This window comes from Delphinapterus leucas, chromosome 8 (assembly GCF_059928025.1).
Source record: "Delphinapterus leucas isolate spDelLeu-1000000601 "Yukka" chromosome 8, BTC_Dleu_Yukka2, whole genome shotgun sequence".
NCBI classification, from domain to species: Eukaryota; Metazoa; Chordata; class Mammalia; order Artiodactyla; family Monodontidae; genus Delphinapterus; species Delphinapterus leucas.
In genome coordinates, this window is record NC_143136.1 from 42,569,808 (window position 1) to 42,583,175 (window position 13,368).

General features: G+C 35.4%; 1 long non-coding RNA gene across 1 annotated transcript in view; it reads right to left on the bottom strand.

Moving 5' to 3' along the window:
* The window catches only part of LOC149748545 (uncharacterized), a 127,386-nt gene that overhangs the window by 76,922 nt on the left and 37,096 nt on the right, over positions 1-13,368 (bottom strand). Inside the window, exon 4 of the long non-coding RNA XR_016394093.1 lies at positions 10,967-11,058. This is a non-coding gene — a long non-coding RNA (uncharacterized LOC149748545). The remainder of the gene's footprint in view (positions 1-10,966; positions 11,059-13,368) is intronic.

Below are 13,368 nucleotides of genomic sequence, written 5' to 3' on the forward strand. Positions count from 1 at the left end.
TTTCAATCAGGGGCCCAGGTTTACCACAAAATCAGTCTTTAGGTCATCCAAGCTTTGTTCATTAACAAAATCCCAGGTCCTCTTGAGTAATTGCCTTTTTGCCCAATTCCTGCCCTGCTTTTCTTCATGTGATTCTTAAACTTTGTTTCCCAGTGTGACACCATATTTACCCCACAAATTATAGATATCTATAATGTGTGTTTGTTTTATTTTTATCCTCCTTAAACAGTTAACTTAATGTATAAGTTAAATACTGAATTTTAGGAGGAAAAAAACTAGCAGATTCATTCGCTCCGAATTACAATCAATGAGATGCATCAGCAAGATACCATTAATTAAATCTCCCCCTTTTAAACTAACAACAACAACAAAAAGAAAATAGAGTATAAATCAATTTTGTATGATTTTTGTTTGTAATATGAACTTTGATTTGTATAATACTAAGGCTTAGCTCTTTCTTTGGTGTCACTTGGGAGCTGTATGGAAGCTTTTCTCACCAACGTTCAAATAGTTCTGACTGCCTGCTGCTAACAAACAACTGACAAATTCAGTTTCATTTTCTACTTAGGAAGTTAAATTAACAAAAATATTCCTAAAATATTTATATCCTCCAGGCAAACTACCCTAGGTAGTCATACTGCAGTCCCCATGCCTTATCTGTTGCTCCCACTGGGGCTAACTCCACCACCAGGAAAGGACTCACTCTCCATGACCCTGCCGACTTGGAGCAGATACCCAGGACACCCTCATTTAATCCTTTTTTCAGACCAGACTTTGAGAAACACTATTGTAAAAGACGATTTATTGTATATTTTCTGGCTGATCAACAAAGGATAAGGACTGCTGAGTCTGTTTTGAAAAATGATAGTTCTCTGGGCACCCAAAATGTTTAATCTATTTTGTCCTTCAGCTTTTACCATATACTCTCATTTTTCTTTCTCTTCAAAATTTTTTTCTTAATTTCTACACTTCTTTAAAGAAAGAGAACTCTGGAAGCTTCAATAATCAAAATTTCTCTTTCTTCCCTCGACATCCTGCTTCACCCTATAATTCTTCTAAGAGTCCTGTGATCAGTCCTCCTGGAATGTGACTGGTAAAATAAAAGGAAGTTGAGTAAGCAACCCTTCCAATCCCAGAATAGGATTAGTGCAATAATTTAGAAAGAAAGACAGCACCTGTGTTTGGAAAGATATAGCCTCTCTTCAAGATACGAATGAGGAATATGTATTCTTGAGCTTTTAAAAATGCTTTCACAACAACTTGAGATGATCAGAAGATAGGAAGACAAATGCCTAAAAATACTATTTAATAGATAAAGGACAGGAGTATTACACATTTGAGAGGTCACTTTAAAATGGAACAAAAGTTAAAAAATAAAGCAAGACATGTATTTTGCCCTTTAAGTGTTAGCATACAATTCAATATGCTGTTGAGAGCACAGGGATGGTTGCAAGTCAAATGAAGGTTATGTTATAATTGATACTCTGAATTGTTAAGGAGAAGCAAAGGTGAAATAGAATGCTTTTTATTATTTCTTTTGTTGAAATCTTATTAAAAACTTAATGGAATGCAAACTAGAGACCATCTTCAAGGTCTCAAGTTAGGTTAGATGTGCAGCCATTAATAGTATCACTTAATATAAAGCTTTTTGAAAATAACTTTCCCAACACAGACATGGGCTAACATGCTTTCTATCTTCTTTGTATTTTCTTTGCTATTTCAGAGAAAGTTTTGAGCCCAAACAATATAAAGTATGATCATCATAATCAATCCTGATTCTGAAATATAGCTGAAAATCTCCGGATTACAATTTACACTCAAAAAATAAAAACTAGTAAATAAATTTAGCATTTTAATTCAGTGGTTCTCAGTCATGCTTAAATGTTCAAACACCTGAAAATTTATGACATTCTTTGCAGATTTCCATGAAGTAATGATATTTTGATTGAGTTGAAGGAATGAGGAAGAAATTCACCTGCAGAAATATGACAGTTTGTATATGTATGCAAGTCTCTACACGTAAAAAGTAATGATTCATAACATATACTTGAGAATTAACACATACAAGGTTTTGTGTCATTTCTTATGTGTTCTTGGCTCATTCATTTTGTCAACTTACAGCAGCACATGTCACTAGACAAATTGAAGAAGCAATGAAACAAAAAAAGGGAGGGGTGTAGGAGAAAAATTTACAAATCAGAAAAAAATCTTTTCTGTTTTTCTTAAGGAATTGGAAAAAAAGCTGTTATTATTTTATTTTAGTGGCAGAACATCTTGACTGAGCTCCCAACAGAATTGTTTCCTAGAAGCAGAGTATGAAACCTACTATTTTAGTCTGTATTTGTTCAGACACATTTCCAAAAGAGAACACTTTATATGAGCAAGCAAAAATAGCATAATTACACCAAGTTTCTTCACATTATGAAAAGTGAAGGCCTTTAAAATAATTTTCATCATGTAAAACCAATTCCCCATGTAATATTCTGATCATTTTGAACACAGTTTATATATTATTCTAATTATTTGACTAACTTTGTCTGTCCTATTGAATCACCATCTAACGACTTCTCATTGCCCTTTATTCTTAGTAAAGAAAAATGTGCAAACTTTAATACAGATATGCGATCATGAAAAGCCAATGCAAAATACAAGGACCCTGAAGAGAAAAAAAGAAACAAAGACAATATTTATAAATGCAATATCTTGTGCATGTTATAATCATCATTTCAGAGGAAGGAAGCAATTCTGAAAACAAATTTTCAAAGCTATTTTTACACTAACATTATTTTTTTCTAAATGTACACCCATTATGGTAGAGTTATCTTTTCCTTCCTTAAGTTCAGAATTGTCAAAGTTAATTTCCTGGTATGCAGTGTGCCTTTATTTTTTGTTATTTAAATGGTTTAGCTAAAGTTAGATTAGAGTGCCCATTTATTTATACATTTGAAGGCACTGTGAGCTGAAAAGGCAAATTCTGTATAACATATCCATGTGAAGATCCTCCCAGTACTTCCAACAATGCTTCTGATGAAGTGTGTTCCGTAATTTATTAATACTTTTTATGCTTTAAGAGTTCTAACAATAAAAGTTTAAAAAAAAGGTATCACCCACTTTGGGTGACTCTTATACTGAAATCGAATAGTTGCCAGATGATCGTTAATGTAAAAAAGAACCCATTAAACATAATATTTTGGGATAGTAATAGTAACCATCTCCATAGTGACAAGCAGTGAAACGTCAATCTTCTAGATATTTATTTACTTTTGTTTATAATACAATTTATTTTTATAAATAAAACAAAAGTAAATAAGTATTAGCATGACAATTTCACCAGTGTTTTCCTTCCAGAAGAATTATTTCCAAGAATATTTTGCCTTAAAATAAATACCAAGCATTATAGTGATGTTGTGGGAATATGTGTAAGGGAGAGTCACAATATTATGCAATAATATTACTATTATTGGCCTGAAAAGGAATTGGTTTGATCACATAGATACAGTGAATTAAGTAATAAGATCTTAGCATATCCTGGCTACTTCCTAAGTGCAGCAAAGTTAATTTTGCTACCTTAAAATACTGCAAATAAACCAAAAACATAATTTGTCTAAATTCACAAAAAAACTGTAATTTTGCTAGTTATGAGTTTTTCAAATTCATGACTTTGAAATGTTTAAATACTTAATTATACTTTTGCTGCATGAAAATATATTGGATCAAAGTTTCACACAGAAATCATCAGAGGGCTTGAATGGGGAAGGGCAAGAGGGGAGAAAGGAAAGAGAAGATCTAGCACCACTCCCACCTCCCCGCATCTGGCGCTGCCAAGCTGCAGGATGCCAATTCAATAGGACAGAGTCAATCAAATCCCCTTTTAAATAGCGATTGAAGAAAATAAAATGAGAGGAAGAAAGACAAGTACACTAGATTAAATGCTCAAAGATAAGTGCAAATAAATGAAAAATGCTTGCAAAACTGAGAAGGAAGGAGAACCAGGAAGTGGATATTTATGGTATCTTAATGTGTAAGGGTAAAAGGAAATTAAGTATACTAAGGATAAGCTAAATCAAAGGGAAAATGTTGAACCACTTTAACTTTTTGCTGAGTAAAAAGTCCAACACAGTTACATAGAATTATTTTCCTGGCTATCTCAAATGACTTTACCAGTTAGAAAGAATATCTGTTTATTGACAGAGAATAGAAACCTAAGGCTCAGAGAAACTAGAACTGCCTCTAACAGAGCTTGCATTTTTACAGGCTCCGATAAAACTTATCGTCCTCATAGAATCAAATAGTACAAATTCTCCCAACCGGTGTCCCCCTCTAGTCCCTTGCTCTCATCTGTCAACAAGCCAGAGGCTTACTCTCTCAGATGAGCTTGTCATCTTAGGCAGCAGGAAAGTGAAGAGAGTAGTAGGTTTGGTGAAAGATTAGGGTAAGAGGTAAGAGAGAGTATCAATCCTGACCCCTAGGCTTCTGGCTTTCCCACTTGGTTAATGTAGGTGCCAATTACTGAGGTGGGAAAACCGAAATAGAAGTAAATTTCTGGGAAAAGAGCAAGAGTTTAATTTTTAAGGTTAGTTGACGGTGCCTAGGAGGCACCCAAGTGGGTGTGTCAAGTAGGCAGTTGGATTCTAGCGGTTGAATTCTAGTGGATGCTAGGCTAGAGAAACCAATTTGAGCTTGTCAGACTGAATAGAAGAGATTGCCTAGAGAAAGACTATAAAGAGAGAAGAATGGGGAAATTAGGACTGAGCTTCGAAGAGCACCAACTTGTAGAGTGTGAGAGAGAGAAAGAGACATTAAATAGGCTGAGAAGGGGGAGCCAGAGAAGTCCAGGAGAAACCAGAAGTGAAAGAAGCAAAGAACGGTCAACAGAGTGAATGCTCTAACAGCTGTAATCAGGTCACTCAGGCCTCATCATTTCTCCTCTGTATTGATACATGGCCTTTGAACTGATCTCCCTGCTTCCAGTCCCAGTCTCTCCAGTCCATTCCCATTACTCCTGTTACACTTCTGCTTCCATTCTTCAAAGCTCTCTGAGCCTTCACAGTAAAGTTCAATGTCCTTAGCAGGTCCCAGATCTGCCTCAGGATCTGGCCCCACCTCTTCAGCCTCACTCTACTACTTTCCTGGCACACCGGGACCTCCAGGTCTACTAAGCCACCTGCAGCTCCTTGACCAAGCCTTCATGTCTCTGTGCTTGGGCACAAACTCTTCTCTCTTGCTGGAAGATTTATTTGTCTCCCACACCTGTGCCCAACCATGTCCTACTCAACCTTCATTCCTTCTCTGCAAAACCTGGACACTCCACCATGCCCAAGCTCAGTTAATCTCAGCCCTGTCTCTGCCTCTAAATCAGTTCTTTGTGATTAATTTTTGTCCCTTGCTCTTCACTCTAGGTAGCGTCCTGTTCACCTTTGTATCCCCTAAACCAGTGCTTCCACACGTTAGATGTTCAGCACAAATCTACTGAATAAATGACTGAACGAATGAGTACACCAAAATTCTGCCTTTTGTAACTTCTTCAGAGCTTTTGGCCATGCTGCTTTATTGTTACTTATTTGGAAGATGTAATATTTAGAAATGCTAAAGAAAATATAACTTAGTTTCTTTTTTTCTCCCTCCAGTTGAGGAAAGCACCTTTTGGACTCTGAACCCCATTCATTGGCTGAAATAGAGGAATGTCCAATTTCACTGAACTTCTAATAACTAGCTTATAAAAGAACATAGGGGAAAGTATGAAAGGCTCTGAGATGGACTCACAGGATCCTAGGTATATTTCGCTGATTGAGAGCAGGGTCTCAGGCTAGGAGTGAGTATCAGTGTTTCACAGTTCATGTCTCAGTTGATGAGTCATGGGATTAAAATATTATTTATTTGATTGAGTGCCATATGCAGATAGTTTCCTAAGAATTTGGGGTTACCATGGTCAAACTGTAGTGTTCAAAGTGATTCCAAGAATAAATGAACCTTGACCAATATAATCTAATTATGAATTGTTAATAAACAAAGGTAGATATGTAATCACTAGGTAATTAGACTATGTTGAATTGAAATGAGTCATCCCATTCAGTTCCTTGTAGCCTGATACCTCTGTATATTTCTAATAATTTTTTTCTAACAGAGTTAATTTAATCATATCTCAATTCATGGGATTCTGTCATGTTGGGTCCATGCACAAGTTCTTTCTTACGATGTGGCCACCCCTCCAAAAATTGGTAGCATCATCATTATCCATTTAAAGTAGTCTTTAGAATTTATAAGTTAAAAGTGAGTATTTACCAGTGTGACTTAAGGTCTGGTATAGATATATTGGCTCATTTCTATACAGTCCTTATATTTAGTGAACATTCATTTTCAGTGTCATGTCCTGTGAAACTTTTTATTATCTCTGACCGCAAGCATACACTGCAGTTAGGTTAGGCTGACATAGTGATTGCTTGAACTATGGCACTGTGTTACGGTATAGTGAGACAACACCAACATTTTGTGACACTGGCATTATGCTTCAAGGAAAAGAGAATGGACCCGAGTCTCTCAAGCTGACAGCTCCGGTTCCACTTTCCTGTATGTGATACCAAGTAAAAGGGTGTGTACCTTCTCATAGAAAGGAGACATCTTCTAAATGTCACACTTATTGTTCAAAAGGCTTGAGCTACTTAAGTGAACCCCCTTGTTTTCTGCATATACATTATTCTTTTAAAGATATAGTAGTCCTTTTATTTAGTGTTGATGGTTTGAATAAGATTCCTTCAAAGTGTATTATATTTAACAGGCTTGTGTTTCCTGCTATTTGAAAACATTACCAAAGGATGATCATTTTTTTAGCCTTTAAAAAATAGACTACAAATTGTGCGATTTAGCCACAGCTTTGGTCTTTAATCATAAATTCTTTCAAAGGGCACACATATTGAAGGATATGTAGCCAAGTGGAACAAGTTCAGAATTAGCATCTAAAACCCTGTAACTGTTTTAGTCCTTACCAGCCTGGCAAAGAAAGCATCAATGACAGCCTCGAGAATGCCATGCGACCATTTTAATGTCCCTCTGTCGACAAAAATATTCTAATGACAAGTCACAGCTATAAATTTTAGATTTTTTATAAATTATTTTTGTAGATAAAACTGTATAGAGCGACATACAGTCCAATCCCTAATATTAACTAACCACCACCCTAACAGCATGCTGTCTGCCCAGGCACAGCATACATATTAGGAAAGCAAAAGAGCGTTGCTGCCTACGAAATCTTGCTAAGCAAAGGGAGGTATTGTCTGCTTTGCACTTGCTTTCCTTATTACCCACACATACTGCAGAGCATACCCTCTGACTAGTAGTCTCCAGAAACCATAGTCAAAATAAAAACAATGCCTGGGAAAAGGCAAAACCTTTCACTTCAAAATTTATATGCAATATTTAACATGGCTACTGATTCCAATTCATGATTTAGTAATAGCTGCATATAAGCCATAAATTGATATACATTTCCTCCTCGTTCTATGTAAATATCTGAATCTACAGAAAGCACTTTCAACCAGTACAGGCCCAGTTATTCAGTTTTCAGTAGCTGCTGCTGCATCTGTGAAATGAAATAGATCTGTTGATACAAGTATAATTGGAAGTTAGATCAGAATGATCAAATGATCAAATGACTTAAATTAGACACATAATGAATTGCCTAAAGATGAAGAAACTGCTTGATTGGCAAAGCCTTACAGCAGACAGTAACCTTCAATCATTTCCTACCTCTGCAGTAAACACTGACTCATATTTTGAAGGATAGGTGATATAAAGGATAGTAATATCAAAGGTAGGTACAAATTAAATAATCATTAAAAGAAACAACACTGATGGAATTTTTGTTCAGAATAAGAAGATTCTGACAGATAGGAAGTCTAAATCATTTTGAGCATCCCAATAAAAAAAAAAAAAGAAGATAGAAGTGGTATAATATGGATTTCAGTGCCCAAAATGTACATAGATAATGAAAAGGCAAATTGTATGCACTGCATGTAGCCAGGGACTGTCAAACTGTGGGGACTTTTACCATTCCTACTGATTATTGAACACTGATCCTTGGGACACGAAATTCATCATCATGTTTAAAATAACCTAGTCCACGTAACAGGGAGATTTGGTCTATTTTCTTTTCGTTAATTAAATACCAAAATGTCTAATAACTTGTCCATTTATTCAGCAAATATTTATTGCACATCCACTATGAGCTAAGCATTTAACAAAAATTAATAAATATTAATTTTACATAAGAATGAAGAAATGCTTTTCTTGAAAATCGAAGCAAAATAATATGAATCCATCAATTAACTATATAATTCAAATCAAAACTTTTGTCGTGGGGGGTGGTGGTGGGATGAATTGGGAGATTGGGATTGACATGTATACACTAATACGTATAAAATAGATAACTAATAAAAAAGAGATTTAAAAAATACTTTGTCTAAACTACTAAAATATAAACATATTTTTAAGTCAGAAATTTATTCATTTATTTACTCATTATTCAACAAATATTTATTTAGTGTTTATTAGGTGCCAGATATTGTTCTAGGCCTGAAGAATATAACAATGAACAGGACAGACTAAGCCGCTTTCCACATGTAGCATATATTGAAGTGGAGGAAACAGACAATTAAAAAAAATCAAGTATGTGATATAATGTCAGGATTCAGAAATAGAAGTGCTGATTTTGATAGGGTAGTCAGGGAAGGCTTCTCTGAAAAGGTCATATTTGAGTCATGCAAATATCTGATTTAAGAGCACTCCAGACACAGGGAACAGTAAGTGAAAAATCCTGGTGCCACAAGCATATTTGGTGTGTCCTCAGAACAGTAAAAAGTCCAGTGTGGTTGGAGCATGGAAAGGGCGGACAAGACTGATAGGAAATGAAATTGAATAGGTAGCCAAGGGCCAGATCATGTAGGGCCTCATAAACCATGGTAGGAACCATCGAATTTATCCTACGGCCCATGGGAAGACTTTGCTGGGTTTTGAGCAAGGAAATGATTTGATCTCGTTTACGTTTTTATTTATTTATTTATTTAACATCTTTATTGGAGTATAATTGCTTTACAATGGTGTGTTAGTTCCTGCCTCATAACAAAGTGAATCAGTTATACGTATACATATATCCCCACATCCCCTCCTTCTTGTGTCTCCCTCCCACCCTCCCTATCCCACCTCTCTAGGTGGTCACAAAGCACCACCGAGCTGATCTTCCTGTGCTCTGCGACTGCTTTCCACATAAGCTCACTTTGTCCCAGCTTACCGTTTGTAAAGCATCACCCTGGCTATTCTGTGAACTGACTCTAGAGAGGCAGAGTAGAAACACAGAGAGCAGTTCAGAGGCTCGTTCATTTCCCTGGCGATTTGGAGTAGATGCACCCTAATCTTTAGCTGTTTTTTAATTCCTAGCATCTTAGTGTCCTAACTCTGGATTAGCCTCTATTTCTTTTCTGTGTCAGAGGAGAGAATTTTTAATTTGCATGTACTTTTACTAATTTTTCTATACTTTGTCATTCCAATTTATATACTGATAATTTTTCTCAGTACGTTATTTTAAATCTCTTATGATCCAAGTTACTCTTTGATCTATATGAGTATGAATACAAAGCTAAAGTCACCCCAGTTCTTTCCAGATATAAATATGTTTTTAATTATATTGTTACTTTTGATTAGAACTTTACATTTAAAAAGTATTTTTCATATTAGAAAAACCCCAAATTTAAGAACAGACCAGTTCACTTATTTAGGGCTAGCATGTTATCAGGGAAAATAGAGCTTAAACTCCAATTCTTGTTCAGGGGCCCCCTGACTGATACAACATCTGGATGAGTAATGAAAGCATCCTGTATGGTTTGTTGGCATTGGTCTCTTTGGTGCCTTGATATGAGTCTGATAATGATCTCAGCAAGCCCCAAGTCTGCCTGACTGACAGATGTCAAATCTCGGTAGATCATTTGGGAGCTAGAAAGGTACAGAATACATGCTATTTCTATTCAGTGGCATAAACAGAAGTTATCATCCAATGACTTTAAATTGTAATCAACTATAGGCTGGTTTATTTAAATAGAATTTATGCTCATTCATAGTGTGGAACATAAATGTACTAATTTTGAAAAAAATAAAAGATAATATGTGATAATAAGAAATATTGTTTTGAATTCAAAGAAATTATAATTTAGGTTGCTTCAGATAGAAGACTGGCAACTTATGAAATGGATGGGTAGAATGGGTAAGGATAAATTAAATCCCTAATATAGACTGTATGTAATATATAGTCACCATAAAGTTAAAAATATTGCCAAGTTTCAGATAATAACTTATGATAGCCCCAGTATTTGTTATAGTCAATAGCTTGTTGATTTTTCCTCTTAGAAAAGTTCAAAATAGTTTTTTTACAAAACATAATGTATTCCTGTAGTGGCCACATACTATTACTGAAAGAAAAGTCCACATTTGATTATGCAGCTTCAAAAGCCTTCTGAGATGAAGCCAAGAGCAGGACCATTTTGCACGGTCATGTTTAAGAATAGAAAGGCTGATATCTTAATTAGAATAAAAAGAATAGCACTGTTAGCGAATAACTCTAGCATGAAAAAATAAATGAGAGCAAAAGAATTCAATGTGGCTTTATGCATGTTGCTACACGTACATTTATCTAAAATCTATAAATTGAGTTTGTTTCTACTATGTTTGAGAGTACAAGTAGATTCATTTCTCATTTCATGTATATTGTCTCTGCATATAAATACATCTTATAGACAATATATTAAAAACATGCTTTTCTACATTTTTATCAAGAATTTTGAACCTTCCCATGTTCTAAATAGCAAGCTTCTCTGCTAGATAGTAAGCTCCATGAATGGCAGGGGACTTTCTCCTAAGTACTGTTGACTGAAAAAAAATATACAACCTGAAAGTTGAGAATTATGTTATTCGGTGGCCTTACCGAGGACTGTAGCCCAGAATAAGCGTCTCAGATAGCTCTGAGGAACTGTTCCAGAGAGGTAAGGGAGGAGCCAGGAAATACAGGAGCTTTTGCTGAAAAAACAAACAAAAACACATGTTGAACATCAAAAGATTATGGCTAACCACACACAAAAAAAACCCCAGCCATCTCAAGTTAATGATTTTAGTGGCTTTTTATGTATGGGAAGATGCAAGAGTCTGGTATCATTGAAATTATTCTTTTGATATGTGTCTTAACTATCTAGGGCCAGTATGTTATTTTTCTCCACCCTGAATTCCACTCAGGGAGCACCAGTAGGGCGGCTGCCGTGGCTGATAGCTTGATGGTGGGCAACATTAGTTGTTTATCGGAATGGCAGGCGACATTCTTTGTTTACTGAAATGGCAGGTAATATTTTTTGTCCACAGTACTTAGATTGTATACTTGGCTTAAATATTTGAAGAGAGAGAAAGCAATAAAAAAATAGGGAAAAGTAAGGAAGAAGTGAAGGACAGAGATAACAAGGACTAGAAAAAATAGGAGTAGGAGTGAATGAACTTATTTTTAGCATTACTCAGTACGATGATATTCTTAGAATTTCCAAGAATGTGTAATATTTCTGGAAAATCAGATAAATAAGCTAATGGTTTCTGTATTTTGAAAATTACATAAAGTTAAAAATTATTAAAATCTATAGGACAATGCCAAATATCTCATCTTTAAAATTGAATATACTGGAGCTGTTATCTGTTAACAGTTTCTTTTTTAAGCAAAAAAAAAAAAAAGGAAGAAAGAAAAAGATGTTAGTCTTGTACTTCCAAACACGGCAGAAAAAAACTCAATTTATAGATTTTAGACAAATATGCATGGCAAATAGTCTTTTTATCCAACTGATCAAAGCTTATTTGCAGTTGATTAATCAGGTGTAGGTGGAAAGGTAATATAGTGATGGCCAGCCTGGAATGGACTATAGACCAATTTAATACAAGATGAAGAATGAACTCTTCATGAGCATGGGAAGCAACAGAACCTGCTATGCACCAAATATCATATGAAGTTATTTTCATTTGTTCTCCACTCATACCCTCAGACAACCTTTAGAGGTAGGTATTATTATGAGCTAAGAGTTATTTTCCACATTTTATGAATCAGTCAACTAACTTGCAAAGTTAAGATTTTTAACTCAATGGCATATGATCCTGCAATCCCACTCCTGGGCATATATCCAGAGAAAACTATAATTCAAAAAGATACATGTACTCCAATGTTCACTGCAGCACTGTTTACAACAGCCAAGACATGGAAGCAACTTAAATGTCCATTGACAGAAGAATGGATAAAGAAGATGTGGTACATATATACAGTGGAATATTAGCCATTAAAAAAGAATGAAATAATGCCACTTGCAGCAACATGGATGGACCTAAAGATTATCATAGTAAGTGAAGTAAGTCAGAAAGAGAAAGACAAATACCATATGATATCACTTGTATATAGAATCTAAACTATGACACAAGTGAACTTATCTACAAAACAGAAACAGACTCACAGACAGAGAACAGACTTGTGGTTGCCAAGCAGGGGAAGGAAGGGATGGATTGGGAGTTTGGGATTAGAAGATACAAACTATTATATAAGGTCCTACTGTATAGCACAAGGAACTATATTCAGTATCCTATGATAAACCATAATTGAAAAGAATATGAAAAAGAATGTATATATATGTATAACTGAATCATTTGCTATACAACAGAAATTAACACAACTATACTTCAACTATACTTCAATAAAATAAATTTTTTAAAAAAGATTTTAACTCAGGTCTGCTGTTCATTCAACAAGCATTTATTAGGTACAGCTAACCGGCTAAGACCCTAATAATATCCAAAGGACCATGTTCTTTCCACTAAACTGTGGGGACATGTAACAGGGGACAGGATGAAGAGCAAGTGAGTAAGGCTATAGATGATGAAACAGCCAGAAACCTAGTAGAAGCAGCAGCAGTCCCAGGAAGGAAGCACTCTCAGATGACACACAGCATGGCTGGAGCCCTGGAGAGTTAGGAATCACTGAGTAACTCACCGATTAGAAGGACATTAAGGAAACATTGAAAAATCAGACAGGAATCCTCATTCATTCATTCAACAATTATATGTGGAATGTCTATTATGTGCAAATGACTGAGCTAGGGGCCAGGGAGGGCAGGGGAGAATGCCAAGTTCATTGAGTAGAGGCTTTAACAGAGAAGAAGCTACAAAAACGGGGAAGATGGTAGGAAAATGAGGATGTGCTGGATAAACAGAAGTAATAGGTAATATGAATGTAAGGAAATAAAGTATCAGAATTTTAGAACTGACCACCCTAGACATCATCTTATTTGGTCAGCTTGTCCTCCAGTAACC